The sequence below is a fragment of the Crocuta crocuta genome, unplaced genomic scaffold, assembly GCF_008692635.1.
Source record: "Crocuta crocuta isolate KB4526 unplaced genomic scaffold, BGI_CrCroc_1.0 scaffold385, whole genome shotgun sequence".
Lineage (NCBI taxonomy): Eukaryota > Metazoa > Chordata > Mammalia > Carnivora > Hyaenidae > Crocuta > Crocuta crocuta.
In genome coordinates this window covers 685,887-696,315 of record NW_027533270.1, presented here as the reverse complement: position 1 = coordinate 696,315, position 10,429 = coordinate 685,887, and the positions used below count along the sequence as shown (strand labels likewise).

Sequence of the window (10,429 nt, the reverse complement as noted above, 5' to 3'; positions counted from 1 at the left end):
AAACGTTTTTAAAAAAATAAATAAATAGCGGCGCCTGGGTGGCTCGGTCAGTTAAGCGTCCGATTTCTGCTCAGGTCATGATCTCACAGTTCATGAGTTCGAGCCCCGCGTCGGGCTCTGTGCTGACAGCTCCTTCTCTCTGCCCCTCCCAGGCTCAGGCTCTGTCTCTCTCTCGCTCTCTCAAAAAATGAATAAACGTTAAAAAAATTTTTTTGACAAAAAAATATAAAAATAAAAATATATACATAGCAGTGATTCTCATCCATTGTTATGGACGGCATGTTTGTATCCCCCCAGATTTCATATGTTTAACTCCTAACCTCCAATATGATGATATCAGGAAGTGGGGCCTTTGCGAGGTAATTAGGTCGTAAGGGTAGAGCCTTCCTGATAGGATCAGCGCCCTTACCGGAGACCTTGCTTCGCCTCTGTTCTCCACCGTGAGAGAATACAAGAAGAAAATGGTCATCTGCAAACCAAGAAGCAGGCCTTTACCAGACACTGGGGCTGCAGTCACTTTGGCCTTGGCCTTCCTTGCCTCCAAAAACAGGAGAAATAAAAGCTTACTGCTTAAGCCACTCACGCTGCTGTCATCAGTTATAGCGGCTAGAACTAAGACACCCATACTCTAATCTACACTACGTGGGAGGGAACGTGTAACCAGGGCCTTGGATATTGCATGTAACTGCAGCACGACTACCGGAATACGGTACTTACGTGATGTGCAGGAAACGTTTAAAGTAGCAGGCTTGAGATCGCTATCTTTGGGCTGCTTGGCAGAGTTGGCCTTTGGCTGGAATCTGGGAGCTTGTATCTGGGGAGCGTTCCCACCACTCCCTAATTGAAAATGGTGGCTCACTGGGCCTGAACTCTTTGTACAAACGCTATGGTTGATGCCGAACGTCTGCTTTCGATCTGGGAGTCTAGAATTCTGGCACATGCTAGGCAAAGGGGACCTACAGTAATACTAGCCCATTACAAACTTTGAACACTGAACATCTAACGAGCCTCGCTGGCAGATGGTACTCTCCATGTGTTGTCACCATTTCATGCAGGAGGAATTGCGGGCATCCTCTGGGATGAGAGTTCATGAGTTCAAGCCCCACATCAGGCTCTGCACTGGCAGCACAGAGCCTGCTTGGGATTCTCTCTCTCTCTCTCTCTCTCTCTGCCCCTCCCCTGCTCATGCTCTGTCTCAAAATAAATAAATCTTTAAAAAAATTAAAAATAAAGACTTTAAAAGATACTTTCAAACCACTGAATACATGTCATTTCTATCCTGTTTATTCCTTAAATGTTTAGAAGCAGCTTCCGATAAGAATGTGAATAAGAATACAGCATGATCTCATTATGTAAAAATATACATATGGGCATAGGGAAAAAGACTGGAAAGAATACATCAAAACATTAACAGTTGTTTTCTCCAGATGAAGTGATAGAATTCTAATGCTTATTTTTTTCTTTTTCTTGTGTTGAACTGTATTTTCCACATTTTCTACAATAAGAACATGTTGCTTTTATAATTAAACTAAAAAAAGATTACATAAATTGAAAGTTAAACATAATTAAGAATAGGAAAATCAGGCAAAATACACAAAAATGCAGGAAGCCATGACTAAGAGAAAAACATTGAAAATAGATGAACAGACTGTTGGGGCGCCTGGGTGACTCTATCAGTTAAGTGTCTGGCTCTTGATTTCAACTCAGGTCATGATCTCACTGTTTGTGAGTTTCAGCCCCATGTCAGGCTATGCACTGGCAGTGCGGTGACTGCTTGGAATTCTCTCTCCCTCTCTCTCTCTGACCCTCTCTCACACTCTCTCAACATAAACAAGCATTAAAATGAAATAAATTTTTAAAAAAGAAAATAAATGCACAGACTCTAAAGATCTCTACAACTGAATATTTCTGCTTCAAATTTGACTCTGAATTCCATGACAATGAAGACAAATAGAAACATAGTTCAGTCATCAAGAAAGTATAGTATTTCTATCACTGTATATCAAATAATCACAAACTCAGTGGCTTAAAACGATATCTGTTTATTAGCTCAGAGTTCCATAGGTTAGAAGTCTAGCTGGGTTCCTGTAGGCAGAATTTCATTCCCTGTCCTTTGTTGGGCTGAGATCTCAGTTTCCTTGCTAAGTGGAGTCCTCTATTGCTAACCAAGCAACAGTGTATCAACTGTGTCTTGGGCTTCAAATCTCTCACTTCTCTGTCTCTAACTTTACATGTAAAGGGCTCGTGTGATTAGGTCAGGACCACTCAGAGAATCTACCTTTGTTAAAATTAACTGTTCATAGGGGCGCCTTGGTGGCTCAGTTGGTTAAGTGTCTGACTAACTCAGGTCATGATCTCACAGCTTGTGGATTTGAGCTCCGCATCAGGCTGATAACTCAGAGCCTGGAGCCTGCTTAGGATTCCGTATCTCCCTCTCTCTCTTCCCCTCCCCTGCTCACGCTCTATCTCACTCTTTCAAAAATAAATACACATTTTTAAAAAGGGTCTCAAACCAGATTTTCAAGTCTTTGCCTCTACCCTCCACCCAGTTCTGTGGACTTTGGTAAGAAACAGTCTGAATGATAGATCCAAGTGATGTTTCAGCTTCCTACTTTGGACTACTGGAAAGAAGTCAATGGTAATGGTGCCGTATTTTCCAGAGTGTAGTTCAGGAACCAACAGAATTGGTGTCACCTAGGAGCTTGTTACAAATACAGTTTCAGGGGCTCCTGGGTGGCTCAGTCGATTAAGTGTCCGACTCTTGATTTCAGCTCAAGTCATGGTCTCACGCTTTGTGAGTTCGAGTGCCACCTTGGGCTCCACACTGACAGTGCAGAGCCTGCTTGGGATTATCTCTTTCCCACTCTCTCTTTCTGCCCCATTCATGTTCTCTCTCTCTCAAAATAAATAAACTTAAAAAATTTTCTTAAAAAAAGAAAGTTTCAGGCCCCCAGACCTACTAAATCAAAACCTGCTTTACAACCAGATCACTGCATGATTCCTTAAAGCTCAAGAAGTGGTGCTTCAGAGACTTGCTGCTCCCTTTGTGAATTCTGCTGCACAGACTCACTGAAGTCCCAAGGGCTTAGGACCTGTAGCCCTGTGGTCTGCCCCTTCCCTTACTTTCACTTCCTCAGAAATGAAAAGCACTGGCAATTGACAAGGAACTAGGGTCGCGGCTATAAGCTCAGCTCACTTTAAAAAGCTATGGTCAAGTCCAACAGACAGCCCCATATTCTCATGCAGTCCCAGCCAAGTCCCTGAGACATGATGGTGAAGATCAGATTAAATGGATTTACCATAATGGGCGCCTGGTCACCAAGGTTGCTTTTAACTCTGGCAAAGTGGGTATTATCGCCATCAGCGACCCCTTCATTGACCTCAACTACATAGTGTGCGTGTTCCAGTATGATTCCACCCACAGCAAATTCAACAGCACAGTCAAGGCTGAGAACAAGAAACTTGTCATCAGTGGAAAGCCCATCTCCATCTTTTAGGAGCGAGATCCCACTAACATCAAATGGGGTGATGCTGGTGCTGGGTATATTATGGAGTCCACTGGGGTCTTGACCACCAAGGAGAAGGCTGGGGCTCACTTGAAGGGTGAGGCCAAGAGGGTCGTCATCTCTGACCCTTCTGCTGATGCCCCCACGTTTGTAATGGGTGTGAACCACAGGAAGTATGACAACTCCCTCCAGATTGCCAGCAATGCCTTCTGTACCAACAATGGCTTGGCCCCTCTGGCCAAGGTCATGCATGACAACTTTGGCATCATGGAGGGCCTCATGACCACAGTCCATGCCATCACTGCCACCCAGAAGACCGTGAATGGCCCTTCTGGGAAGCTATGGTGTGAAGGCTGAGAGGCCACCCAGAACATCATCCCTGCTTCTACTGGCACTGCCAAGACTGTAGGCAAGGTCATCCTGAGTTGAAAGAGAAGCTCACTGGCATGGCCTTCCGTGTCCCCACCCCCAACGTGTCCCTTGTGGATCTGACCTGCCGCCTGGAGAAAGCTGCCAAATACGATGACATCAAGAAGGTGGTGAAGCAGGGGTGCCTGGTTGGCTCAGTTGGTTAAGCGTCTGACTCTTGAATTCGACTCAGGTCATGATCTCATGGTTTCTGAAATCAAGTCCTATATTGGACTCTGCATTGATAGCATGGAGCCTGCTTGGGATTCTCTCTCTCTCTCTCTCTGCCCCTCCCCTGCTCATGCTAGCTCTCTGTCTCTCAAAATAAATAAATAAACTTAAAAACAAAAAGAAGGTGGTGAAGCAGGCATCAGAGGGGTTCCTCAAGGGCATCCTGGGCTACACCAAGGACCAGGTTGTCTCCTGTGACTTTAACAGTGACACACTCTTCCACCTTCGATGCTGAGGCTGGCATTGCCCTCAATGACCACTTTGTCAAGCTCATTTCCCAGGATGACAATGAATTTGGCTACAGCAACTGGGTGGCAGATGTTATGGTCCACACGGCCTCCAAGGAGTAAGAGCTCCCCGGACCACCAGTCCCAGCAAGAGCAAGAGGAAGAGAGAGGCCCTCAGCTTCTGGGGAGTCCTTGCTCCAACTTATCATCCCTCAACACACTCAGAATTTCCCGGCCTCTACATAGTTTCCATCCCAGGCCCCCTGAAGAAGGAGCGGGGCTTGGGAACCCTACTTTATCAGGTACCATCAATAAAGTATACTGTATCCAGCCAAAAAAATCCAAAAACAAAAACAAGAGAAGCTATAGACAAGCTGTTCTGAAAATTCATATGGAAATGCAAAGGACCCAGGGTCACCAAAAAAAGAATGAATTTGGAAGACTCAAATTTCCCAATGTCAAAACTTACTACAAAACTACCGTAATCAAGATCATCCAGAGGCGCCTGGGTGGCTCAGTCGGTTAAGCAACCGACTTCGGCTCAGGTCATGGTCTCGGGATTTATGAGCTCCACCCCTGCTTTGGGTGAGCTTGAGCCCCACTCCAAGCTCTAACCCTCTGTTCTTCCCTCTCTCCCTCTCTTTATGCACCTCGTAGGATTCTCTCTCTGTGCCCCTTGCTCACTTGCCATGCTCTCTCTCTTCCTAAAATACATAGATAGATAGATAGATAGATAGATAGATAGATAGATAGATAGATAAAAGAGGATCATCCAACGGGGAAGGCATAGACTTTTCAAGAAATGGCACTGGAACAATTAGATGCCCATATGTAAGAGAATGAATTTGGTCCCCTACCTCACACTATAATCAAAAATTAAGGGGTGCCTGGGAGGCTCAGTAGGTTAAGCGTACAACTTCGGCTCAGGTAACGATTTCACGGTTCGTGGGTTCGAGCCCCGCATCGGGCTCTCTGCTGTCAGTGCAAAGCCTGCTTCGGATCTTCTGTCCCACTCTCTCTCTGCCCCTCCCCCGCTCACACTGTCTCTAACTCTCTCTCAAAAAAAATTTTTAAAAATTTAAAAAAAAAGAATACATCTTTACTTAAAAAAAATTAATCAGGGACACCTGGGTGGCTCAGTCAGTTAGGTGTCCAACTTCAGCTCACGTCACGGTCTTGCAGTTTGTGAGTTTGACCCCTGCACTGGGCTCTCTGCTGTTAGTGCAAAGCCTGCTTTGGATCTTCTGTCCCACTCTCTCTCTGCCCCTCCCCTGCTTGTGCTCTCTCTCTCTCAAAAATAAACATTAAAAAAAACTACTCTCTTAAAAAATTAATTAAAAATGGATCAAAAACTGGGGCAACCAGCTAGCTCAGTCGGTAGGGCATGAAACTCTTGATCTCGGGGTCATTAGTTCAAGGTCCACATTGGGCATAGAGCCTACTTAATTAAAAAAAAAAGGATCAAAAACCTAAATGGAAGAGCTAAAACTATAAAACTCTTTGAAGTAAACATAGGGGTGAATCTGAATGACTGGATTTGGCAATGATTTCTTAAATTTGACACCAAAATCACAGGCAACAAAAGAAAAAATAGATACATTAGACTTGATAAAATTTAAAACTTTTGTGCATTGGGGTGCCTGAGTGGCACAGTTGGTTAAGTGTCTGACTCTTCATTTCAGCTCAGGTCATGATCTCATGGTTTCATGAGTTCAAGCCCCGTGTCGGGCTCCATGCTGACAGTGCAGAGCCTGCTTGGGATTCTCTCTTTCTCTTTCTCTCTGGCCCTCCTTCACTTGGCACTCTCTCTGTCTTTCTCAAAATAAATAAACTTTAAAAATATAAAAATAAAACTTTTGTGCATTGTTGAATACTATCAAGAGAGTGAAAATACAATCCACAAACGGGAGAAATATTTGCAAATCACACATGTGATAAGAATTTACTAGCCAGAATATATAAAGAACTCTCATAGCTCATCAACAAAAAGAAAAACAAGCCAATTGGAACCTGGGCAAAGGATTTGAATAGACATCTCTCCAGAGAAGATATGGAATGGGGCGCCTGGGTGGCTCAGTCGGTTGAGCTTCCGAATTTGGCTCAGGTCGTGATTTCACGGTTCGTGGGTTCAAGCTCCGCATCGGGCTCTGTGCTGACAGCTAGCTCAGAGCCTGGAGCCTGCTTCAGATTCTGTGTCTCCCTCTCTCTCTCTCTCCTAGAAATAAATAAAAAATATTAAAAAAAGTCTAAAAAAAATAAAAAAAAGAAATAAATAAAACGTTAAAAAATAAAAAAAACAAAGAAGATATGGAAATGTAAAAGAAGCCAATGCAAAGCTGCTCCATGTCATTAGTTAAGAAGTTGCACATTAAAACTACAAGGACACAACACTTCATACCCACCAGGACAGTTAATAAGAAAGAAACTGAAAAATAACGAGTATTGGCAAAGATGAGGAGAAGCTGGAACCCTCACGCGCTGTGGGTGAGAATGGACAATGGTGCAGCCTATGTGGAAAATTGTTTGGCAGTTTATCAAAATGTTAAGCACACAATTACCACATGACCCCGCAAAGACACTCGCAGGGACAAACACAAAATAATTGAAAACATGCAAAAATATGTTCACAAAGGTTCATAGCAGCATTATCCGTGGGAGCCAACAAGAGTGGAAAGAGCACAGATGTCCATCAGTGGATGGATGAACACAAAATGGTATATCTCTACAGGATGGAATAAGATTCAGCCATTAAAGGAGCGTACTACAACATGGATGCTGTATGCGCTTCTGTGCCATAACATAGACGACCCTCGAAAACATTATGCTACGTGAAATATGTCAGAGCCACAAGGACACATATTCCCTTTACATGAAATACCCAGAATAGGCAGACCCACACAGACCGAGAGGTTAATCATGGTTGCCAGGTTACAGAAAAAGTGGGGAGAGGGGATTAGACTTGGGATTGACTGCCATTGGGACAGGTTTTTTGGGAAGAGGTGAGGTGGTAGTGTTGTGCCCAATTCGCGAGTCCCCAGAGACCTCCAAGGAGCCGACACCGATGCAAATACAAAAGGGTCTTTATTACAAGCTCGAGCAGGGGCTCATCCGCCTACCGGTGTCGTGGCAGCAAAGTGAAGCCCCGAACAACAGCGAGTAGGGTTTTTATGGGGTAAGCGACGGGGGTGTTACAGTGCACACGTTGTACGTATAGCATCATCACATAAGCACCAATTACAATTGTACAGCACCCATGGTAACAGCTTTGGCCATTCAGTATCTGTGAGGTGTTCATTACTTTTGCTGGGACCCAATCATGACTTTTGAGAATCCTTTGAAAATGACCAATTATGAGGTGAGTTTAAAGGGCCCACGTGGGGTTCAGGCAAGCGGTGAGAAATTGGCTAGTTTGTATAAGATAACTGTCTGTGGTTCCCAGCCTTGACTCAGACCAAAGGAATGTTATTTGATTAGCTGATCTGAGGGCGGTTTGAGGATGGCTTTAGCCTTGAACAATCTGAGGCTTTTCCTGGAACTGGGGCTACATGCAGCCTGAGGTTGCTCTTAATGGAGGACTTAATTTTAGGCTCTTCAGTAGAAAGTTCTAGAATTCGACAGTGGGCATGGTTATATGACATAGTAAATAAACTGAAAACCACTGAATTGGCCACATTAAAATGGTAAATTTAGTGGTACGTGAACGACACCTCAATAATATGATAAATATATGAAAAGTAAGCCACAGGGTCTGCTTCCAGATTCTGGTTCTCTGACCTCAGGTATCAAGAGGTCAAGCTAGAATCTCTCCTCACTGCACACTGAGGGATGAGGGAGAAGGGAAGCCATATTTAATTAATTTAGAAGAAATGAGATTAAATCACAACATGAAATGAGGGGATGAAACGTCTCCCCACTCAGAGGGAATGTATCAACCGTAAAAATGAACTTTTTCTCTTCTTTAGGGATGGAAGCAACTACCAAACAGTGCTTCTCTCAAAGTGTTTGCTGGTCACTTCCTAAGGAAAGGAATCCAATCATCCCGTTGTTTGGTCTCCAAGCCAGGTGACAGAAAAACATTTTTTTCCTCTCCCCACTGAATGCACTGTTTTCAAACTTCGGTTGGTGCAGGACCATTTCACTGCCATCTGCAAAGAGCCTCAAAGCTGTTGGGGCCGANTAATGGCTGCGGAGGGCCTTTCTGTTCCTTTGTCTCGAGTATAGGAAGTCCCAACGTTTTTGCAAACCATATCGTGCTCTCTCAGGTAAGGAGGAGGCTTCTGTCTTCCTGACACATTTATACTCCTCTTAGCCTAGATAACTGCCTTTCATCCTCTGTCTCCAATTCGATGTCCGCTCCTTTGGGCAGCTACCCAGAACGTCAACAACAGGCGAGGGGCTTGGGGAAGGTTTTTGATATTTTACACGACCTCAACCAAGAGAAGAATCCTAAGTGTTCTGTTTTTACGTGACAAATTGGTTCAAGTCTAGCAGCTTAATTCAATCCGTGTTTATCACCTCACGGTTTCCATGGGTCAGCAGTCTGAGCTACATCTTTAAAAAAAATTTTTAATGTTTATTTATTTTCGAGAGAGACAGAGTGTAAGCAGGGGAGGGGCAGAAAGAGAGGGAGACACAGAATCCGAAGCAGGCTCCAGGCTCTGAGCTGTCAGTGCAGAGCCGGACACAGGGCTCGAACTCAGTAAGAGCGAGATCATGACCGAGCCAAAGTCGGACGCCCAAATGACTGAGGCACCCAGGCGCCTCGGAGCCACATCTTTTGCTCAGGGTCTCATAAGGCTGCAGTCATGTGTGTCAACTAGGCTATCTGCTAATCTGAAGCTCGGGGCTCTCTTCCAAACTCATTTAGGTTGTGAGCAGAATTTAGTTCCTTGCTGCAGCAGGACAATTGATGTTGGCTCCTAGTGGTTTCCCTTCTCCATAGATAGTTCATAACCTGCTGGTTGGTTCCTTCAAGGCCAGCAAGAGAGCATCTCTGCCATGTGGAGACTGATTTTAAGGAAGGCCTAGCTCCCTTTTTAAAGGGTTTGCCTGATTAGGTCAGGCCCACCCAACAAATCTTTCCTTTTGAGTGACTTATCAACAGATTAGGGACCTTACATCTGAAAAATTCTTTCATCCTTGCCATATAATACAACATAATCACAGAAGCAATATCACATCATAGTCGCAGGCCCTGCCTTCCCTCAAGGGGAGAACTTTATACAGCTGTGTATATCAGGGGCAAGAACTTAGGGAATATTTTACAATTCAGTGTATTACAGACCCCTTGATTTTACTTAAGGGACCCCACTTCTCCCCTCAGTTCATGAGCTTTGGTGGTGCTGATCCCAATCCCCACCACTCCCTGATTTTATAGAAAATTCAATTAAGAACTGTTCTTTGTACACTACTACATAGATCACGTATTGTTTTCTTGCCTATAATTGTTTTCATGTTTGTAATCTAGCTCCGTGCTAGAGTGTAAGTACCATGAAAGCAGGGACCTTAGAGATCTTGTTCAGTTTTCTGTCCTCTGAACCTCTTTGGTATGTATTAGGGGATACTTGCATTCCAATATAGATGTTTTTGGTATACATTAGGGAACATTTGTCAAATGAGTTTTCCTCATTTTCACATGAGAAAGGAAGCTTGTAGACTAGGCTTGTCCTTGAACTAGTAAATGCCTTTGAGGAGAAAAATGTCTTCAAAACAAAGAATAATAGTAACCACTTCTATAACAGGATGTTCCAGGCACTGGGGCCACTTAGTACTCCAAAACACTCTAAGGTGTGTTTAGCGGGGAGGTGAGGGGGGTTAACAAACAACATTGTTCTACTGCATGTACATTTCACAGCGGCGAGCAGGCCGCGGTCGGCTGCGCACGAGGCTCCTGCAAGCCTCCCGGACCTCGGAGTCGCCCTTCGCCTCCGGACTGCAAGCGAGGGAACAATGTTTCACGTGGCGTCCAATGAATTCCAGGGGCCAGCTCAGCAGCACGCGGGGACAGGCACAACGCGTTCCCTAGTTTTGAAACAAAATAAGGCCTCCGAGAGCACG

The 10,429-nt window shown here is 44.5% G+C and overlaps 1 pseudogene; it reads left to right on the top strand.

Annotated features, from left to right (window-relative positions):
* The first annotated feature begins 3,270 nt into the window (after positions 1-3,270).
* Positions 3,271-4,495, top strand: LOC144218021 (glyceraldehyde-3-phosphate dehydrogenase-like; annotated as a pseudogene).
* The last annotated feature ends 5,934 nt before the right edge of the window (positions 4,496-10,429 follow it).